Raw genomic sequence first — 22,154 nt, forward strand, 5'->3', positions numbered from 1 at the left:
CCTCGCCCTCCTTTATAAGAGATTCTGCCCATTTCATTGAGGTCTGTGGATGGATAGAACTGCCGGGAGAATTTTACCTGGTAACTTGTGATGTGGAGTCCTTGTACTCCAACATCAAGCATAGTGACGGCCTGCATGCGGTTACTTTTTTTCTAGACAAACTTTCACACTCGGATTGGGGGCATGATTCTTTTCTGTTGGATCTGCTCAAATTTGTTCTTCATCACAACTATTTTTTGTTTGATAAAACATTTTATTTACAGACAGCGGGAGTGGCGATGGGGCGAAATGCGCACCAACCTATGCAAACATCTTCTTAGGTTGGTGGGAGGAGGTGTTTGTGTACCCATCCCTGGCATTTCAACATCAGGTCCGGAATTGGTATCGCTATATCGATGACTTATTCTTCATTTGGTTGGGCAGCAGGGAGGGTTGCATTGATTTTATCCACAGCCTCAACTCCAACCCCCATAATATCTTTTTAACCCACTCTATCTCCAACAGTTCAATTAGCTTTCTGGATTCGAGAATTTTCGTACAAGGGAACAAGTTGGTTACGGATCTTTTCCGGAAGCCCACTGCTACCAACGCCCTTTTGGAGTTCAACAGTTTTCACCCCTGGCACACGAAGGTTGGCGTCCCGACGGGACAATTTTTACGCATCAGACGTAATTGCACTCGGGATCAAGACTTTCTGATGCGAGCTCGAGATCTGACGGACCGCTTCAGACAGAGGAGCTATCCCAAACGAGTGGTTGCCATGGCTTTCCAGCGAGCAAGACAACATGATCAGGCCTCACTTTTGATCCCTGTGGGTCGTTCCCGAGAATCGCAGACGAGGTTCATCACGGACTATAATGACAGCTGGGGGCAGGTAAGACACATCCTCACCAGACATTGGCCGATTTTGCAAACAGATATGCAAACCACACAAATCATCAGTAATAGGCCGCTATTAACATCTAGAAGAGCCCCGAACCTGAGGCAGCTGTTGACCAGGAGCCACTTCTCTAGGCCCACGGTTAAACTTAATAGGGGTATTGTCCTCAAGGGATCATTCCTCTGTGGGGAATGTAATGTCTGCCCCTTTATGACGCCTACCCGGGACACATTTGTACACCCCACGAATTCCAGCAGACATGTGTTAAAGGCTTACATTAACTGCAGGAGCAGAAATGTCATTTATGTGTTAATTTGCCCTTGTAACATGATCTACGTAGGGCAAACATCCCAAGAACTACGCATGAGGTTTCAAAACACGTATCAACCATACGCCTGGCGGCCACGGACCAAGGCAAAGGTAAAATCCTGACTCCCGTAGCGGTGCATTTTTTGCTGAAACATAGGGGTTCGCCCACTGATTTGCAAGTTGTGGGGTTACAGAGGGTGTCATGTGGCGAAAGGGGTGGCAACATATCTAACTATCTTTTGCGTGCTGAGTCCAGGTGGATTTTCGATCTTCAGGCGGTCGCAGCCATTGGCCTAAACGAGGAACTGCTCTTTACGGGGTTCCTGGGATAGATGGCATGTAGATTCATTGGAGTAGTTTTAGTTTTCGGGACGTCTGATTTGGTTCCCTTCGGATTTGGTGCTCATATCTAATTTTGCATTTGTCTCCATTCAGGAAGGCTGAGGACGCACCCAAAGGGGTGATGACCATCCCTGGGAATTTGGATATGGAAATTACAAGCTTACTGTGGGGACCAACATGGATGCAGAGGTCTTTGACACATTGGATAATGAAGTGGACCTTGGAGGGTGGATGTGTGGTATGCCATTATGGCAAATGGAAGGACATCTTATGTGGAAGAGATTCTGCTCTTACAGCCATAATGCGGATTCTATGGCAAACTCCTATTATGGACCGTGGGCTTGGATGCGTATCTGATATTGGCAAGTCGGATAGGGGCTCTGTGATGAAGAGTGTATTCTTTCGTATGGACCTGGATGGTGTCGGTTTCATCGACTATGGGACTATGAGTTCGGGACTAAAAACATTTACATAGCGGCACTGAGAGAATACTCTTATATATACTCACGGACTCAAGGGGCATCTGCCTGTTTATACTTATATATGTGTTTTTTGCCTGATGTTGTTATATACCGTATATGGTTGCTGTATAAGTATTTATGTGCACCTATACCTGTGCACTTGCCAATAACAACAATAATTCCTTCCTCCTTTCTAGGTTTTCTGGGTGGCTTCATACGCCCTGTCCTTTTGTGTCCTTTTGGCTCCTTTGGCTGTTTTGCCTTTAGTCACTAGTATATTTATAATTGTGATATCTCCCAGCATTCTGCGGGTTGATATCTTGTGCCTCCGTGTTTTGCTGCACCATGTTCTCTCTGCCCTCTCCTTACTTGTGTTTTTTTTTCCTCCCCCCCTCTTGGAGCTTACTCCGGCCCTTGGTCTTAATCCCACCCCCTCTGCTCTGTGTCCTATGACGCGTCCATCTATCCGGCCTTTTGAGCTTTATCCGGCCCTCGGGCTTTATTCCACTCCCTCTGCCCTGTGTCCTATGATGCGTCCATCTAGCCGGCTGGCACTGCACGTGCGCAACGCGGTCCTATCGGACACCGCGGTTTGCGCGTGCGCATGTGACCTACTGGACGCTCCAGGATCGCCGTCCATTGTGTTCCTGTTGTCATGGCGTGGCCGGCGTCTCCCAGCTTCTACCTCTCTCTCTCCCACACCGGTATGCAATTTACCTTATTGGATTTACTATTTAAGCACACACTGCTGCACCTTTAGCTTCACTTCCCGTGACGAAACTGCTGCGGCAGCGATACGCGTGGGGTGCGCTCCCACCATATCCTCCTCCTACCTTAGGGCCATTTTGGGGCTCTCTTGTTCCCTGGCTCTATGTGGATTTAACTCCTGTGGTGCCCTGTGCTTTTCGACACCGCTGCATCTCCATATACCAGAATTTACCCAGGACAGGTTGTATCCACGGCTGTTACATAGCATGCCACCACATTTTAATCCTAGGACCATGTATGGCATGGATGTTTCATTTTCTGGTTATTAGCAGTGGATACCGACATATTGTGGTCGAGTCCTTTGCGGCCTGTGTAGGCACATTTTGCAGGACAGTACATCTGATTAAGTGCATCTAGGGTAGGATATATGTTTACTGTTAACTAATTGTATTATGGGACTGTCATTTATTGTGGGATATGGTGGGTGTAGGGATTTTGATATTTGATTTTAAATGTTTTTAACATGTCTTTTGAGGTGTTTAATAAAGGTGTTTTGCTTTATGGAGTTACCGATTGTCTCTATATTTGGGGTTGTGCATACCATTTTTAGTCTACTCTTTCTCTTTTCCTTTGTTATGTTCTACATGTAGACCAGGTATTGCACCCCTTGATGGTGACTGTGATATTATATATTGGTGCGCCCCTCTTTATCTTTACTCATGGGCCGCCTTGTCTGCTATGTTACCAACAGAGAGAAAAACTTGGCACTCAAAAATTTTTGCAAAAAGAGGTTCATTTATTGGCATCCAAAAAATGTTAGTTAGTTAAAGGGAACCTGTCACCCCCAGAATAAAAGGTGAGCTAAGCCCACTGGCATCAGGGACTTATCTAAAGCATTATGTAATGCTGTAGATAAGCCCCAATGTATCCTGAAAGATGAGAAAAATAGGTTAGATTATACTCACCCAGGGGTGGTCCCGCTGCTTTTCGGTCCAATGGGAGTCGCGGTCTGGTCCAGTGCCTCCCACCTTCTTACGATGACGTCCTCTTCTTGTATTCACGCTGCGGCTCCAGGGCAGGCATACAGTTAGGTCCATATATATTTGGACAGGGACAACATTTTTCTAATTTTGGTTATAGACATTATCACAATGAATTTTAAACAAAACAATTCAGATGCAGATGAAGTTCAGACTTTCAGCTTTCATTTGAGGGTATCCACATTAAAATTGGATGAAGGGTTTAGGAGTTTCAGCTCCTTAACATGTGCCACCCTGTTTTTAAAGGGACTGGACAGATTCAATAATTTTAAATAAAATGTTCATTTTTAGTACTTGGTTGAAAACCTTTTATTGGCAATGACTGCCTGAAGTCTTGAACTCATGGACATCACCAGACGCTGTGTTTCCTCCCTTTTGATGCTCTGCCAGGCCTTCACTGGTGGTTTTCAGTTGCTGTTTGTTTGTGGGCCTTTCCGTCTGAAGTTTAGTCTTTAACAAGTGAAATGCATGCTCATTTGGGTTGAAATCAGGTGACTGACTTGGCCATTCAAGAATATTCCACTTCTTTGCTTTAATAAACTCCTGGGTTGCTTTGGCTGTATGTTTTGGGTCATTGTCCATTTGTAGTATGAAACGACGACCAATCAGTTTGGCTGCATTTGGCTGGATCTGAGCACACAGTATGGCTCTGAATACCTCAGAATTTATTCGGCTGCTTCTGTCCTGTGTCACATCATCAATAAACACTATTGACCCAGTGCCACTGGCAGCCATGCATGCCCAAGCCATCACACTTCCTCCGCCGTGTTTTACAGATGATGTGGTATGCTTTGGATCATGAGCTGTACCACGCCTTCGCCATACTTTTCTATTTCCATCATTCTGGCAGAGGTTGATCTTGGTTTCATCTGTCCAAAAAATGTTCTTCCAGAACTGTGCTGGCTTTTTTAGATGTTTTTTAGCAAAGTCCAGTCCTGCCTTTTAATTGTTGATGCTTATGAGTGGCTTGCACCGTGCAGTGAACCCTCTGTATTTACTTTCATGCAGTCTTCTCTATATGGTAGATTTGGATATTGATACACCTAACTCCTGGAGAGTGTTGTTCACTTGGTTGGCTGTTGTAAAGGGGTTTCTCTTCACCGTGGAGATTATTCTGCGATCATCCTCCACTGTTGTCTTCCGTGGGCGCCCAGGTCTTTTTGCATTGATGAGTTCACCAGTGCTTTCTTTCTTTCTCAGGATGTATCAAACTGTAGATTTTGCCACTCCTAATATTGTAGCAATTTCTCGGATATTTTTTTTCTGTTTTCGCAGCTTAACGATGGCTTGTTTCACCTGCATAGAGAGCTCCTTTGACCACATGTTTACTAAACAGCAAACCTTCCAAATGCAAGCACCATACCTCAAATCAACTCCAGGCCTTTTATCTGCTTAATTGAGAATGACATAAGGAAGGGATCGCCCACACCTCTCCATGAAATAGCCTTGGAGTCAATTGTCCAATTACTTTTGGTCCCTTTAAAAACAGGGTGGCACATGTTAAGGAGCTAAAACTCCTAAACCCTTCATCCAATTGTAATGTGGATACCCTCAAATGAAAGCTGAAAGTCTGAACTTCAACTGCATCTGAATTGTTTTGTTTAAAATTCATTGTGGTAATGTCTATAACCAAAATTAGAAAAATGTTGTCTCTGTCCAAATATATATGGACCTAACTGTACTTTGTCTGCCCTGTTGAGGATTACAGAATGCTGTAGATAAGCACCTGATGCAGGTGGGCTTAGCTCACCTTTGATTTTGGGGTGACAGGTTCCCTTTAAATGTTTTCGGTCCCTGAATGGACCTTCATCAGAACTGAACAACATTTATGGAATTGCATGGAGCTGCGTGTATGGAGTATGCGACTACCGACTACCGTCGCTGTGGATGAGCGCTGTTGTATTGTCTGCTACATTGTTAACAGAATTGGTGTTCTCAAGATACTGATACTGTTGTTGTGATGGAGCACAAAGTCGCTGACTTTATCAATTACCCCAGTAAGCCACGGGTATCATTAGAAATATTTGTCTTGTAGTAAATCTTGCTTTCTTCCATCCAGGGTAATATTAGTAATATATCCAATCTGGGGCTTGGGGACGAGGACAGCATGGGCCTTTGTGATTTCAATTGCCAGAGCTGAATTTTAACCACCAGTCCATACCTGCATGTGCCACTTTACTTTGTCATTTCCCATCTCTCAGTTGAACTTGATAGACAATTGGCGTTTTTCAACCTTATTTACCATGTACAATTGTGGCCAAAAGTATTGACACCCCTGCAATTCTGTCAGATAATACTCATTTTCTTCCTGAAAATGATTGCAAACACAAATTCTTTGTTATTATTATCTTCATTTAATTTGTCTTAAATGAAAAAAAACACAAAAAGAATTGTCCTAAAGCCAAATTGGACATAATTCCACACCAAATATAAAAAAGGGGGTGGACAAAAGTATTGGCACTGTTCGAAAAAGCATGTGATGCTTCTCTAATTTGTGTAATTAACAGCACCTGTAACTTACCTGTGGCACCTAACAGGTGTTGGCAATAACTAAATCACACTTGCAGCCAGTTGACATGGATTAAAGTTGACTCAACCTCTGTCCTGTGTCCTTGTGTGTACCACATTGAGCATGGAGAAAAGAATGAAGACCAAAGAACTGTCTGAGGACTTGAGAAACAAAATTGTGAGGAAGCATGAGCAATCTCAAGGCTTCAAGTCCATCTCCAAAGTCCTAAATGTTCCTGTGTCTACCGTGCGCAGTGTCATCAAGACGTTTAAAGCCCATGGCACTGTGGCTAACCTCTCTAGATGTGGACGGAAAAGAAAAATTGACAAGAGATTTCAACGCAAGATTGTGCGGATGTTGGATAAAGAACCTTGACTAACATCCAAACAAGTTCCGTGTGCATAGCATTATGAAGTCTGAAGACTACCAACAAATTTTGCAGCATAATGTAGGGCCCAGTGTGAGAAAGCTGGGTCTCCCTCAGAGGTCATGGGTCTTCCAGCAGGACAATGACCCAAAACACACTTCAAAAAGCACTAGAAAATGGTTTGAGAGAAAGCACTGGAGACTTCTAAGGTGGCCAGCAATGAGTCCAGACCTGAATCCCATAGAACACCTGTGGAGAGATCTAAAAATGGCAGTTTGGAGAAGGCACCCTTCAAATATCAGGGACCTGGAGCAGTTTGCCAAAGAAGAATGGTCTAAAATTCCAGCGGAGCATTGTAAGAAACTCATTGATGTGTGAAATGATCAATTTTTTGCTTTTTGCTTCATTCTCTTTTGTGTTTTTTTCATTTAAGACAAATTAAATGAAGATAATAATACCAAAGAATTTGTGATTGCAATCATTTTCAGGAAGAAACTGAGTATTATCTGACAGAATTGCAGGGGTGTCAATACTTTTGGCCACAACTGTAACTATGAGAAAAAAGTGGACATCTTGATTCTTGCTCATTTTGCTATCCAGTTTGCTTTTCACATGTGAGCAGGTGATTACATTTTATTTGACTGATAAATAGCAATAGGTTTTAATCAATCTGTGCCTGGATGTCCACAGCTTTTTTTTCTAGTTGCAGGGACTGCACACTGCAATAAATTAGCCCTCCAGCAATAATAATACATAGAAACCACCAGGACTTTTGTGACCTGCATTTGGTAGTGCTTCTGCCTGGATAATAAGTGCCAATAGTGGTGCTACTCCCGTCTGCATCTCTTTTTGATAAATGCATGGTATAAGGCTTTTTTCTTTACATTACCCCATTATCGGTGTCATTTCTTAATTTGGAACTCACCAAGAAATGCCAGTCTGTGACTTGTACACTTGAGGTAGACAGTCATACAATTAAATGTCTATTTTTTTTACTTTGATTTTTTTTAACACAACTTCCTTCTTTTCAAACAATGCAATGAACAATGCACACACAAAAAACAGAGGCCACAGTATTGTGGTGCCAAATATGTAAGTCAAATTAGACTAATATAACAGGTGTGCAAAAAAATAAGTAGTTTGTGACATGCACACTTTGTGAGACAGTCAGAGAGTTAAGTGTTTTTCTTTCTTTTAGCAATGTTGGTGGCCTGCTTCTACGTGAGCTAAAAAATACGTAATCGAAAAGCAACGGTGGCACCTTGTCCACTCTGAACAATCACTGCCAGCTCTTATCTCTTTGTCCCTGTTAATTGAATATCTATATCATTTTCTTCTTTTCGCTTACTATACACTAATTTTCTTTCATACTGTGCTACAAAACACACTGACACTATCTGTATAGTTTTTTTCAGCATTTTATGTCTTTCTCTTCCTATTTCTATGGCCAAGCTGTGACATCCTCTCACAGTCCAGATTCACCAGACAGTAATTGCTGCATTCCCTGCTTCTGCTTTTATACAGGCTGAAAAGGTACCTCCTGATTGGAATGTAGCAGCTCTCGAACTTCCTCATAAGTACAACAGCAGACTACATCCTTATTCACAAACTACAGTAAATGATCCTATAGTCTGCTGATGAGTTTGAAGGTCAATAGCACAAAATATGCAATTGCATCACTCCTTTGCACAGATATTTACATTTATTTCATTTTGGAGTGTAGTATGTGAAATCTTAGCTTAAAAATCAACTGGGTGCTTCTTCAAAGCCTTCTCCGAGTACATGCAATTTCATTCCACCCTGCAGATGTTGTCAATCACAGCTTGTCAGTGTCAGAGAAATCTCTAGGCATATTCCTGCCTCCCAGATGCTGCCAATCACAGCTTGGCAAACACTGACGCTGCTAGATCAGCTGCTGAGCTGGAATAAACTATGTCTGGGATGAGGTTGAAGGTGCATGCCCTTAGAGAAGACTTAAAAGAATCACACAGTTGAGCTCCAAGCAAAGATTTCACATACTGCACTCCAAAAGCACTAAATGTGAATATCTCTGCAATGGATTGACCCAGGATGCAACAGAAAAGACTGGCAAATCAGGACATTCAGAATCGGGATTTTTTTTTACAAGACATTTAATTCAATTTTTTCTTGGCTAGTGACAAGTCCTCTTTAGAAATATTTCATAATTGTAATCACTATCTATTTAATACATTTAAAAAAATTGTTTACACGGACAAAGTGGCCCAATATTAGACTTGTACTTCCTGTTCTTTACTTGGAAATAAGCAGATTGTATTGTATAGAAATATAAACTGAGCATACTTTAATTTGGACAATGGTCATTGTGAAGTGATAGGAACGAGAGAAACTAAAATATCACCTATATATCAGCCATAGCGGCCAGTGTGCAAATAGTAAGATATTTAAATAAAATCAATAAGTATAGTGTATATGAAAATAATTATAAATCAATCGTGATTATGAAAATAAGCAACTTTACAATATACAGTATGTTATCAGAGAAACCTACTTCTTTCTTCTTAATTCAAGGGTAAAAGCTGGAAAAATCTGTATTCGGTAATTACAGATTTTATCATTACTAAGATGATAACAGTTGCTACTCATGAGATTGTCTGGCAAGGTGAGGTGGGAGGTATATGGAAGGCCTAGAGAAAACACAGACATTCTGCTGCAAGTTGTCCTGAAACGACAGTTCCACTTTACATTTATGGTAAAAAAAAAGGCTAAAGTGTAAGGCTGCCGTCACATTAGCAGTATTTGGTCAGTATTTTACATCAGTATTTATAAGCCAAAACCAGGAGTGGAACAAATAGAGGAAAAGTATAATAGAAACATATGCACCACTTCTGCATTTATCACCCACTCCTGGTTTTGGCTGAGAAATACTGATGTAAAATACTGACCAAATACTGCTAGTGTGGACAGGGCTGCCACTAGAAATTTCGGGGCCCCATACTGGCAAAATTTTCGGGGCCCCCTTGAGACTCCGCCCAGGCTCCACCCCAGCCCCACCTCCAGGCTCCACCCCAGCCCCGCCTCCAGGCTCCACCCCTCGAACTGTCCACAGTCCCACCGCTCTCTCTTGGAAAAACTCCACTTCTCACCTATCACACATTGACAGTTCCCATCACCAGATCACACATATAGCCGGCAGCTTTTGTTTTGGCCAAAATATTTTTTAAGCCGCCACCATAACAAGGTAGACACTTTTGGCCGGGCCCTACTCTGCTGTAACCTATTAAATATTTGTTAAAATATGCAATACAATTTAGGTATATTTTTATTTATTTTTCAATTTTTAATAGGAAGGAAGGAACAAATACCACAACACCATGACCAGATGACATATTACCACCACAGTGATCGAATAATATCACATAAAAGGAACAAATACCACAACACCATGACCAGACCACATATTACCACCACAGGGATCGAATAATATCACATACAAGGAACAAATACCACAACACCATGTCCAGACCACATATTACCACCACATAGTGACCGAATACTACAATTCTGATCAGTAATTTAAAAAAAAGCACCATACTATCACCATAAGTGCCATTATACACAGGAGATCTGTAAATAGTAAGCAGTGTCTGTGTACAGATAATATAGTGATCACTAGTGAAATTATACACAGGAGCTCTGTATACAGTATACAGTGTATAGTGTCAGTGTATAGGTAACACACTGACTCACCAGTGACGTCTCTAGGTGAAGTCCTTCATCTTTTATCCAGCACAGACCGCCATCATTTCATCCAGCCAGGACTCGTCTCTGCAGGAAATAACACAGTTATCTCGAGCTCCGCTTGCAGAACACATTACTTAATTTTTCACAACTTCTACATTACACCACATGAAGAAGGTGACATAGTATCACTCTATACAGTAACAGGACCGCCCCCGATTTAAAACAGTATACTCAAAAAATAAAATAAATACATCACTGCAGTAATAATATCCCTAAATTAACCCCTATGGTATTAATAATATCCCCCATCCTGGCCCTGTGTGTCTCATTCCTGGAGTCAGCCAGATGTTCTCCCATCCTGCCCTCATGAGTATCCATTCTGCCCCATATGATCTCCCCATCCTGCCCCATATGATCGCCCCATGTGATCTCTCCATCCGGTCCCATCTGTCTCCATCATATCCATCCTGCCCCATGATCCTGCACGCTCTGTCTCCAATTCTGCCCCCAGTGTCTCCAATCATGCCCCATGTCTCCATTCTGCCCCCTATGTCTCCAACCATGCCCCCATGTCTGCAATCCTGACACTTGTCTCCAATCATGCCCCCTGTGTCTCCATTCTGCCCCATCTGTCTCCAATCCTGCCCCATCTGTCTCCAGTCATGCCCCCATGTCTTTCATCCTGCCCCGTGTCTCCAATCATGCCCCGTATCTCCATTCTGCCCCGTGTCTCGCATTCTGCCCCAATGTCCAGCATACTGCCCCTGGGTCTCACAGTCTGCCCCTGTGTCCAGCATTCTGCCCCTGTCACTGTGTCCAGCATTCTGCCCCTGTCACTGTGTCCAGCATTCTGCCCCACTGTGCCCAGCATTTCTGCCCCTGTCACTGTCTCCAGCATTTTGCCCCTGTCACTGTCTCCAGCATTCTGCCCCACTGTCTCCAGCATTCTGCCCCACTGTCTCCAACATTCTGCCCCACTGTCTCCAACATTCTGCCCCACTGTGTCCAGCATTCTGCCCCACTGTGTCCAGCATTCTGCCCCACTGTGTCCAGCATTTCTGCCCCACTGTGTCCAGCATTTCTGCCCCACTGTGTCCAGCATTTCTGCCCCACTGTGTCCAGCATTTCTGCCCCACTGTGTCCAGCATTTCTGCCCCACTGTGTCCAGCATTTCTGCCCCACTGTGTGTCCAGCATTCTGCCCCACTGTGTCCAGCATTTCTGCCCCACTGTGTCCAGCATTTCTGCCCCACTGTGTCCAGCATTTCTGCCCCACTGTGTCCAGCATTTCTGCCCCACTGTGTCCAGCATTTCTGCCCCACTGTGTCCAGCATTTCTGCCCCACTGTGTCCAGCATTTCTGCCCCAATGTGTGTCCAGCATTCTGCCCCACTGTGTCCAGCATTTCTGCCCCTGTGTCCAGCATTCTGCCCCACTGTGTCCAGCATTTCTGCCCCTGTGTGTCCAGCATTCTGCCCCACTGTGTCCAGCATTTCTGCCCCTGTGTGTCCAGCATTCTGCCCCACTGTGTCCAGCATTTCTGCCCCACTGTGTCCAGCATTCTGCCCCACTGTGTTTCCAGCATTTCTGCCCCACTGTGTGTCCAGCATTCTGCCCCACTGTGTGTCCAGCATTCTGCCCCACTGTGTGTCCAGCATTCTGCCCCACTGTGTGTCCAGCATTCTGCCCCACTGTGTGTCCAGCATTCTGCCCCACTGTGTCCAGCATTCTGCCCCACTGTGTCCAGTATTCTGCCCCACTGTGTGTCCAGCATTCTGCCCCACTGTGCCCAGCATTTCTGCCCCTGTCACTGTCTCCAGCATTCTGCCCCACTGTCTCCAGCATTCTGCCCCACTGTCTCCAACATTCTGCCCCACTGTCTCCAACATTCTGCCCCACTGTGTCCAGCATTCTGCCCCACTGTGTCCAGCATTCTGCCCCACTGTGTCCAGCATTTCTGCCCCACTGTGTCCAGCATTTCTGCTCCACTGTGTCCAGCATTTCTGCCCCACTGTGTCCAGCATTCTGCCCCACTGTGTCCAGCATTCTGCCCCACTGTGTGTCCAGCATTCTGCCCAACTGTGTCCAGCATTTCTGCCCCACTGTGTCCAGCATTTCTGCCCCACTGTGTCCAGCATTTCTGCCCCACTGTGTCCAGCATTTCTGCCCCACTGTGTGTCCAGCATTCTGCCCCACTGTGTCCAGCATTTCTGCCCCACTGTGTCCAGCATTTCTGCCCCACTGTGTCCAGCATTTCTGCCCCACTGTGTCCAGCATTTCTGCCCCACTGTGTCCAGCATTTCTGCCCCAATGTGTGTCCAGCATTCTGCCCCACTGTGTCCAGCATTTCTGCCCCTGTGTGTCCAGCATTCTGCCCCACTGTGTCCACCATTTCTGCCCCTGTGTGTCCAGCATTCTGCCCCACTGTGTCCAGCATTTCTGCCCCTGTGTGTCCAGCATTCTGCCCCACTGTGTCCAGCATTTCTGCCCCACTGTGTCCAGCAATTCTGCCCCACTGTGTGTCCAGCATTTCTGCCCCTGTGTGTCCAGCATTCTGCCCCACTGTGTCCAGCATTCTGCCCCACTGTGTGTCCAGCATTCTGCCCCACTCTGTGTCCAGCATTCTGCCCCACTCTGTGTCCAGCATTCTGCCCCACTGTGTCCAGCATTCTGCCCCACTGTGTCCAGCATTTCTGCCCCTGTGTGTCCAGCATTCTGCCCCACTGTGTCCACCATTTCTGCCCCTGTGTGTCCAGCATTCTTCCCCACTGTGTCCAGCATTTCTGCCCCTGTGTGTCCAGCATTCTGCCCCACTGTGTCCAGCATTTCTGCCCCACTGTGTCCAGCAATTCTGCCCCATTGTGTGTCCAGCATTTCTGCCCCTGTGTTTCCAGCATTCTGCCCCACTGTGTCCAGCATTCTGCCCAAATGTGTGTCCAGCATTCTGCCCCACTGTGTGTCCTGTCCAGCATTCTGCCCCACTGTGTGTCCAGCATTCTGCCCCACTGTGTGTCCAGCATTCTGCCCCACTGTGTGTCCAGCATTCTGCCCCAATGTGTCCAGCATTCTGCCCCACTGTGTCCAGCATTCTGCCCCACTGTGTCCAGCATTCTGCCCCACTGTGTCCAGCATTCTGCCCCACTGTGTCCAGCATTTCTGCCCCTGTGTGTCCAGCATTTCTGCCCCACTGTGACCAGCATTCTGCCCCACTGTGTCCAGCATTTCTGCCCCACTGTGTCCAGCATTTCTGCCCCACTGTGTCCAGCATTTCTGCCCCACTGTGTCCAGCATTTCTGCCCCACTGTGTCCAGCATTCTGCCCCACTCTGTCCAGCATTTCTGCCCCACTGTGTCCAGCATTTCTGACCCACTGTGTCCAGCATTTCTGACCCACTGTGTCCAGCATTTCTGCCCCACTGTGTCCAGAATTCTGCCCCACTGTGTCCAGCAATTCTGCCCCACTGTGTCCAGCATTTCTGCCCCTGTGTGTCCAGCAATTCTGCCCCACTGTGTCCAGCATTCTGCCCCACTGTGTCCAGCATTCTGCCCCACTGTGTCCAGCATTCTGCCCCACTGTGTCCAGCATTTCTGCCCCTGTGTGTCCAGCATTTCTGCCCCTCACTGTGTCCAGCATTCTGCCCCACTGTGTCCAGCATTTCTGCCCCACTGTGTCCAGCATTTCTGCCCCACTGTGTCCAGCATTTCTGCCCCACTGTGTCCAGCATTCTGCCCCACTGTGTCCAGCATTTCTGCCCCACTGTGTCCAGCATTTCTGACCCACTGTGTCCAGCATTTCTGACCCACTGTGTCCAGCATTTCTGCCCCACTGTGTCCAGCATTCTGCCCCACTGTGTCCAGCAATTCTGCCCCACTGTGTCCAGCATTTCTGCCCCTGTGTGTCCAGCAATTCTGCCCCACTGTGTCCAGCATTCTGCCCCACTGTGTCCAGCATTCTGCCCCACTGTGTCCAGCATTTCTGCCCCACTGTGTCCAGTATTTCTGCCCCACTGTGTCCAGCATTTCTGCCCCACTGTGTCCAGCATTTCTGCCCCACTGTGTCCAGCATTCTGCCCCACTGTGTCCAGCATTCTGCCCCACTGTGTCCAGCATTTCTGCCCCTGTGTGTCCAGCATTTCTGCCCCCCACTGTGTCCAGCATTTCTGCCCCACTGTGTCCAGCATTTCTGCCCCACTGTGTCCAGAATTTCTGCCCCACTGTGTCCAGAATTTCTGCCCCACTGTGTCCAGAATTTCTGCCCCACTGTGTCTAGCATTCTGCCCCACTGTGTCCAGCATTTCTGCCCCACTGTGTCCAGCATTTCTGACGCACTGTGTCCAGCATTTCTGACCCACTGTGTCCAGCATCTCTGCCCCACTGTGTCCAGCATTCTGCCCCACTGTCCAGCAATTCTGCCCCACTGTGTCCAGCATTTCTGCCCCTGTGTGTCCAGCAATTCTGCCCCACTGTGTCCAGCATTCTGCCCCACTGTGTCCAGCATTCTGCCCCACTGTGTCCAGCATTTCTGCCCCACTGTGTCCAGCATTTCTGCCCCACTGTGTCCAGCATTTCTGCCCCTGTGTGTCCAGCATTCTGCCCCCCGGGCCCCCCTGGATGCCGCTCTCAGAAAAAAAAAAAAAACACGACTTCTTACCTGGCCATGCTCCAGCGCCGGGCGAAGATCCCCCCAGGCTCCACACAGACGCACTCGCCGGGCCCGGCGGCTGACAATGACGTCAGACGCCGGCGACGCCGGCGAGTGCGCACTGCGGCCGGGGCCCTATTCAGCTGCCAGCCTCAGACTGGCTGGCGGCTGTTAACTATTGACGTGCGGGCGCGGGCCCGCACGTCAATAGTGTGCCGCCCGCAGCGCCTGCAGGGGGGGCCCGGTGAGCAGATGAGACGGGGCCCGATGCGGGCCCCCTCTGCTCACCGGGCCCCATACGCCAGTCACGGCTGTCATGCCCTGATGGCGGCCCTGAGTGTGGAAGCAGCCTAACTGTAATTTCAGAACTTGCAGTTGAATGTTTGTGCCTGCTTCTAGCTCCTCCAATTTACTCTCCCTCTAGTCCGTTCTCCATAGGATCTTAAAAGCACTGTTGTCATCTCCTATCTCAGTAATGTGAAACTCTGTATTCAGTGAATACAGACTTTACTCCTGAATTGAGAGTGAAAGATTAGTCCAGGAGAAAAAAAAACAGATTTCTCTGATAAGGTTAATTCAAACTTGATAATTTTCATTAACATAAAAATCTTACTTATTGAAGAAGTCATTTTTTGATGACACATATCCTGTCAACCTATCAGATGAGAAGGCTGTCAAAGAATATTTAACAGTAAAACCTGGTGAAGTTGGACATCAATGATGGGTCCCAAGGATAAGGGTAACCACACAATTATGTGACCATAGTTTGTTTTGTATTCCCATTGTTGCTTCATAATACTTTATGGTACCACATATTCTCAATGATGGTATAATGGTATCTATAGATTTCAGTTTGCGAGTGCTGTTATTTACAGAAACAAGAACATATAAGAAAAATCAAAGATGTTGTCCTAAATTCAGCACTTGCATTTTCTTTAAGGCCGGTGTCACACTTGCATTTTCTTTAAGGACAGTTTCCTCACATACCGGAGCCACTGACACACGTAGACACATTGAAATCAATGCATCTGTGCAGATGTCATTGATTTTTTGTGGACCGTGTCTCCGTGTGCCAAACACGGAGACATGTCAGTGTTCGTGGGAGCGCACGGATTACACGGACCCATTAAAGTCAATGGGTCCATGTAAAAAACGTACCGCACACGGACGTTGTCCGTGTGCAGTCCGTGTGCCGTGCAGGAGACAGCGCTACAGTAAGCGCTGTCCCCCCCACATGGTGCTGAAGCTGCGATTCATATCTTCTCTGCAGCAGCGTTTGCTGTAAAGAAGATATGAATATTCCTTTTTTGTTGTTGTTTCTCATGTTTAACATAAAGATCCATGTCCCCACCCCCCTCCCACCCCCTGTGCGCCCGCTGTTCTTAAAATACTCACCCGGCTCCCTCGCTGGCGCTGCTTCCTGTCCTGGCCGCACCTTTTACTGTATGAGCGGTCACGTGGGGCTGCCGATTACAGTCATGAATATGCGGCTCCACCTCCCATGAATCGCGGCTTCAGCACCATGTGGACGGGACAGCGCTAAACTTTAGTGCTGTCTCCTGCACGGTGCATGTGGCACCCAGTGGGCACACGGGCGGCACACGTGTGCTGCACGTGTGCCACACTGATGTGCCACAGAAACGCACGGGCACACGGACACGGATAATTCCGGAACCGATTTTTCCGGTACCGGAATTATCTGGATGTGTGGGACTGCCCTAAGTCGCTTTTTTTTTTTATTCTGTAGTATGAATTTGATGCAAAGCCAGAGATTGTCTCTTTTTCTGTGTTAAGGTAAGTTCACACAGGGTGTTTTTGCTGCGTCTTTTTTCTGCAGTAAAACCTGATCATCTTGGCAGGAAAGAAGCTGCACCAAAACCGCAGGTTTAGGTGCATTTTTGGTGCATTTTTTTTTCTTTGTGCATGCCAATAAAGTTGAGTGCACACAGAGAAAAAAGACACCAATTGTTTGAGAGGGCACCACAATAAATAAATAGGGATACACCCTAGGTCTACATAAACACATAGGAACCATCAAAAGAAGAAAAAGCTGTAGACCACAGACAGGGGATCACCAAAATAGATACTAAATGTTATATTGAATACAAAATACTTCACACAGAAATTTTTTTTTTTTTCCTGTAGATAGAATGAATAGATAGAATAGATAGATTGATAGAATAGATAGAATAGAATAGATACATTACTTGCGGTATCCTCTTCCCTGGCATTTTCCCACGGTGTAGAGGTTACCTCAGGTCAGGCTGTGAGGAAGCGCAGGCTCAGTGACATCACCGCTCATTATTGAACCTGCGCCCGCTGCATCTCATTCATTCCCCAGTAGCTTACAGCCAGGATCGGTTGCATTAGCAGCGCTCCCGGTTGTAAGCTTTATCTCCTCCAGATACTGCGTGGGACACTCGTTATATTGGACTACGACGAATCAGGAAGTATACTTTTTTATTTTATTTTTATTACAGAAGATCGAGGGCTTCGCTTTGGAATGGCAGAACAAAAAAAATATGTCAAAACTGTGTGTTGTTTTATTTGAGTAAAATACTTTTTTCTGCATGTGTGTGTATTTGTTTAACCCTTTAATTACTATAGGATTAGTAATAGTTAGGTGTCTTATTGACGCCTCTCCATTACTAAGCCAGCTTAATGTCATCTTACAATAGCAAGGTGACATTAACCCCTCATCACCCCGCTTGCCACCACTACAGGGCAAGTGGGAAGAGCTGGGCACAGCGCCAGAATTGGCGCATCTAATAGATGTGCCTTTTCTGGGCAGCTGCGGGCTGCTATTTTTAGGCTAGGGGGCTTATATCCATGGCCCCTTACCAGCCTGAGAATACCAGCCCGCAGCTCTGAGCTTTAGCAAGGATGATTATCAAAAATGGGGGGGCCCACGCCATTTTTTTAAATTATTTATTTCAATAATTTAAAAAAAAAAGCATGAGGACTCCTCTATTCTTGATAACTAGACTTGTTGAAGATCACAGCTGGGGGTGAAAATGAATGCTGCTGGATGACAGGCTGCACGAACAAATCATGCAGCCTGCCATCTAGATGTAGCAGAGCCGAATGTGATGTCATATGCGGCTCTCCTTGACTTTTCTGCAGTAAATACGCTGCAAGAAAAGTCAACCTAGCGTATTTGTACGTTTTTTCACCACCCATTCAAGTCAATGGGTGAAAAACGCTGAAAAAACGCTGAAAGAAGTGACATGCTCTATGTAAAAAAAAAACGCTGCAAAGCACAAAATACTGATCATACAAAACCCAATGTGTGTGCATGAGATTTCTGAGATCTCATAGGCTTTGCTGGTACTGTAAAAAGCAGCTGAAAACTAGCATTAAAAAAGCGCAGCAAAAACTCCCTGTGTGAACTTACCCTTAAACTGGTTTTGTGACTTTTTGGCATCACACATTTGACAAAATGACACAAAAATGTAACCAAAATACTGGGCACTCAAAAACACATAAGGCCATGACTGAAGTAGAATTGCGCCAAAGTTTACTACTTTTTAAAAAGTGTTAATTGTTATATCAAGTAAGAACATTTACTAAACGACCTTGGTTTTCATGATGTTTGGTCATCTGAGGCCTTCACAGAACAGCTATAGTTATACTGAGAATACATTACACACAGGTGGACTCAATTTACTAATTATGTGACTTCTGGAGGCAATTGGTCACTCAGGATTTTATTTAGGGTTATCAGACTACAGGGGACTGTATACAATTGCACATCACAATTTTCAGATTTATACTTTAAAAATGCTTTGCAAACCAGGTATACTTTCCTTTACACTTCACAAATGCATGCTATTTTGTGTTAGTATATCACATAAAATCCCAATAAAATGCATTTACCGTATATACTCGAGTATAAGCCGAGATTTTCAGCCCAAATTTTTGGGCTGAAAGTGCCCCTCTCGGCTTATACTCAAGTCAAGGTGGGTGGCAGGGTCGGCGGGTGAGGGGGTGAGGGCGCTGAGGCATACTTACCTAGTCCCAGCGATCCTGGCGCTCCCCGCCCGTCCCACGGTCTTTGGTGCTGCAGCTTCTTCCCCTCTTCAGCGGTCACGTGGGACCGCTCATTAGAGAAATGAATAGGCGGCTCCACCTCCCATAGGGGTGGAGCCGCGTATTCATTTCTCTAATCAGCGGTAACGGTGACCGCTGATTAGAGAAAGAAGCTGCGGCACCGAAGACAGCTGTCCGGGAGAAGGAGCCGGACGTCGGGACCAGGTAAGTATGTAATATTCACCTGTCCGCGTTCCAGCCGCCGGGCGCCTCTCCATCTTCCCGGCGTCTGCGCTCTGACTGTGCAGGTCAGAGGGCGCGATGACGCATATAGTGTGCGCGGCGCCCTCTGTCTGATCAGTCAGAGCAGAGAGACGCCGGGACCGGATACCGGGAGCTGCAAGCAAGAGAGGTGAGTATGGCGTTTTTTTTTTTTTTTACTGCAGCAGCAGCAGCAATGGCAGAGCTTTCTATGGGGAACTATGAACGGTGCAGAGCACTATATGGCACAGCTATAGGGAACTATGAACGATGCAGAGCACTGTATGGGGCACAGCTATAGGGCAATAATGAACGGTGCAGAGCACTGTATGTGGCACAGCTATAGGGAAATAATGAACGGTGCAGAGCACTGTATGGGGCACAGCTATAGGGAAATAATGAACGGTGCAGAGCACTATATGGGGCACAGCTATAGGGAACTATGAACGGTGCAGAGCACTGTATGGGGCACAGCTATAGGGAAATAATGAACGGTGCAGAGCACTGTATGGGGCACAGCTATAGGGAAATAATGAACGGTGCAGAGCACTATATGGGGCACAGCTATAGGGAACTATGAACGGTGCAGAGCACTGTATGGGGCACAGCTATAGGGAAATAATGAACGGTGCAGAGCACTGTATGGGGCACAGCTATAGGGAAATAATGAACGGTGCAGAGCACTATATGGGGCACAGCTATAGGGAACTATGAACGGTGCAGAGCACTGTATGGGGCACAGCTATAGGGAAATAATGAACGGTGCAGAGCACTGTATGGGGCACAGCTATAGGGAAATAATGAACGGTGCAGAGCACTATATGGGGCACAACTATTGGGAAACAATGAACGGTGCAGAGCACTGTATGGGGCACAGCTATAGGGAACTATGAACGGTGCAGAGCACTGTATGGGGCACAGTTATAGGGAACTATGAACGGTGCAGAGCACTGTATGGGGCACAGCTATAGGGAAATAATGAACGGTGCAGAGCACTGTATGGGGCACAGCTATAGGGAAATAATGAACGGTGCAGAGCACTGTATGGGGCACAACTATAGGGAAATAATGAACGGTGCAGAGCACTATATGGGGCACAGATATAGGGAAATAATGAACGGTGCAGAGCACTATATGGGGCACAGCTATAGGGAACTATGAACGGTGCAGAGCACTGTATGGGGCACAGCTATAGGGAAATAATGAACGGTGCAGAGCACTGTATGGGGCACAGCTATAGGGAACTATGAACGGTGCAGAGCACTGTATGGGGCACAGCTATAGGGAAATAATGAACGGTGCAGAGCACTATATGGGGCACAGCTATAGGGAACTATGAACGGTGCAGAGCACTGTATGGGGCACAGCTATAGGGAAATAATGAACGGTGCAGAGCACTATATGGGGCACAGCTATAGGGAAATAATGAACGGTGCAGAGCACTATATGGGGCACAGCTATAGGGAACTATGAACGGTGCAGAGCACTGTATGGGGCACAGCTATGGGGAAATAATGAACGGTGCAGAGAACTGTATGGGGCACAGCTATAGGGAAATAATGAACGGTGCAGAGCACTATATGGGGCACAGATATAGGGAAATAATGAACGGTGCAGAGCACTATATGGGGCACAGCTATAGGGAACTATGAACGGTGCAGAGCACTGTATGGGGCACAGCTATAGGGAAATAATGAACGGTGCAGAGCACTGTATGGGGCACAGCTATAGGGAAATAATGAACGGTGCAGAGCACTATATGGGGCACAGCTATAGGGAACTATGAACAGTGCAGAGCACTATATGGCACAGCTATGGGACAATCATGAACGGTGCAGAGCACTATATGGGGCACAGCTATAGGGAAATAATGAACGGTGCAGAGCACTATATGGGGCACAGCTATAGGGAACTATGAACAGTGCAGAGCACTATATGGCACAGCTATGGGACAATCATGAACGGTGCAGAGCACTATATGGGGCACAGCTATGGGGCAATAATGAACGGTGCAGAGCACTGTATGGGGCACAGCTATAGGGAAATAATGAACGGTGCAGAGCACTGTATGGGGCACAGCTATAGGGAAATAATGAACGGTGCAGAGCACTATATGGGGCACAGCTATAGGGAACTATGAACAGTGCAGAGCACTATATGGCACAGCTATGGGGAAATAATGAACGGTGCAGAGCACTGTATGGGGCACAGCTATAGGGAAATAATGAACGGTGCAGAGCACTATATGGGGCACAGCTATAGGGAACTATGAACAGTGCAGAGCACTATATGGCACAGCTATGGGACAATCATGAACGGTGCAGAGCACTATATGGGGCACAGCTATGGGGCAATAATGAATGGTGCAGAGCACTATATGGCACAGCTATGGGGAAATAATGATCTATTTTTATTTTTGAACTTCACCGGTAAATGCTGTATTTCCACCCTAGGCTTATACTCGAGTCAATAAGTTTTCCCAGTTTTTTGTGGCAAAATTAGGGGCGTCGGCTTATACTCGGGTCGGCTTATACTCGAGTATATACGGTAAGTTTGTGGGTGTAATGTAAAAAAATGTGGAACGGTCCATGGGGTATGAATACTTTTTCAAGGCACTGTATATATGCAGCTGTACTTTTCTGAGCAGAGATACAATGACAACAGCTACATTTTGTTTATTTTTTACAATTGGAGTCAATGGGCAAGACTTGGTGGAGTGGCATACTTTACAGTCTTCAATACAATATTAATGTTGGGGAACACATCTGAGGATTCCTTCTGAAGGAAGAAAAACCGAAAAGAATCTTAAATGTTAATTCACAGTGCATGGAAAACGTGTTCCTCTTTTATAGCATCAGATAGGGCCACCATGGAAAAGCAACTTCG

This window comes from Ranitomeya imitator, chromosome 6 (genome assembly GCF_032444005.1).
Source record: "Ranitomeya imitator isolate aRanImi1 chromosome 6, aRanImi1.pri, whole genome shotgun sequence".
In the NCBI taxonomy this organism is placed as follows: domain Eukaryota; kingdom Metazoa; phylum Chordata; class Amphibia; order Anura; family Dendrobatidae; genus Ranitomeya; species Ranitomeya imitator.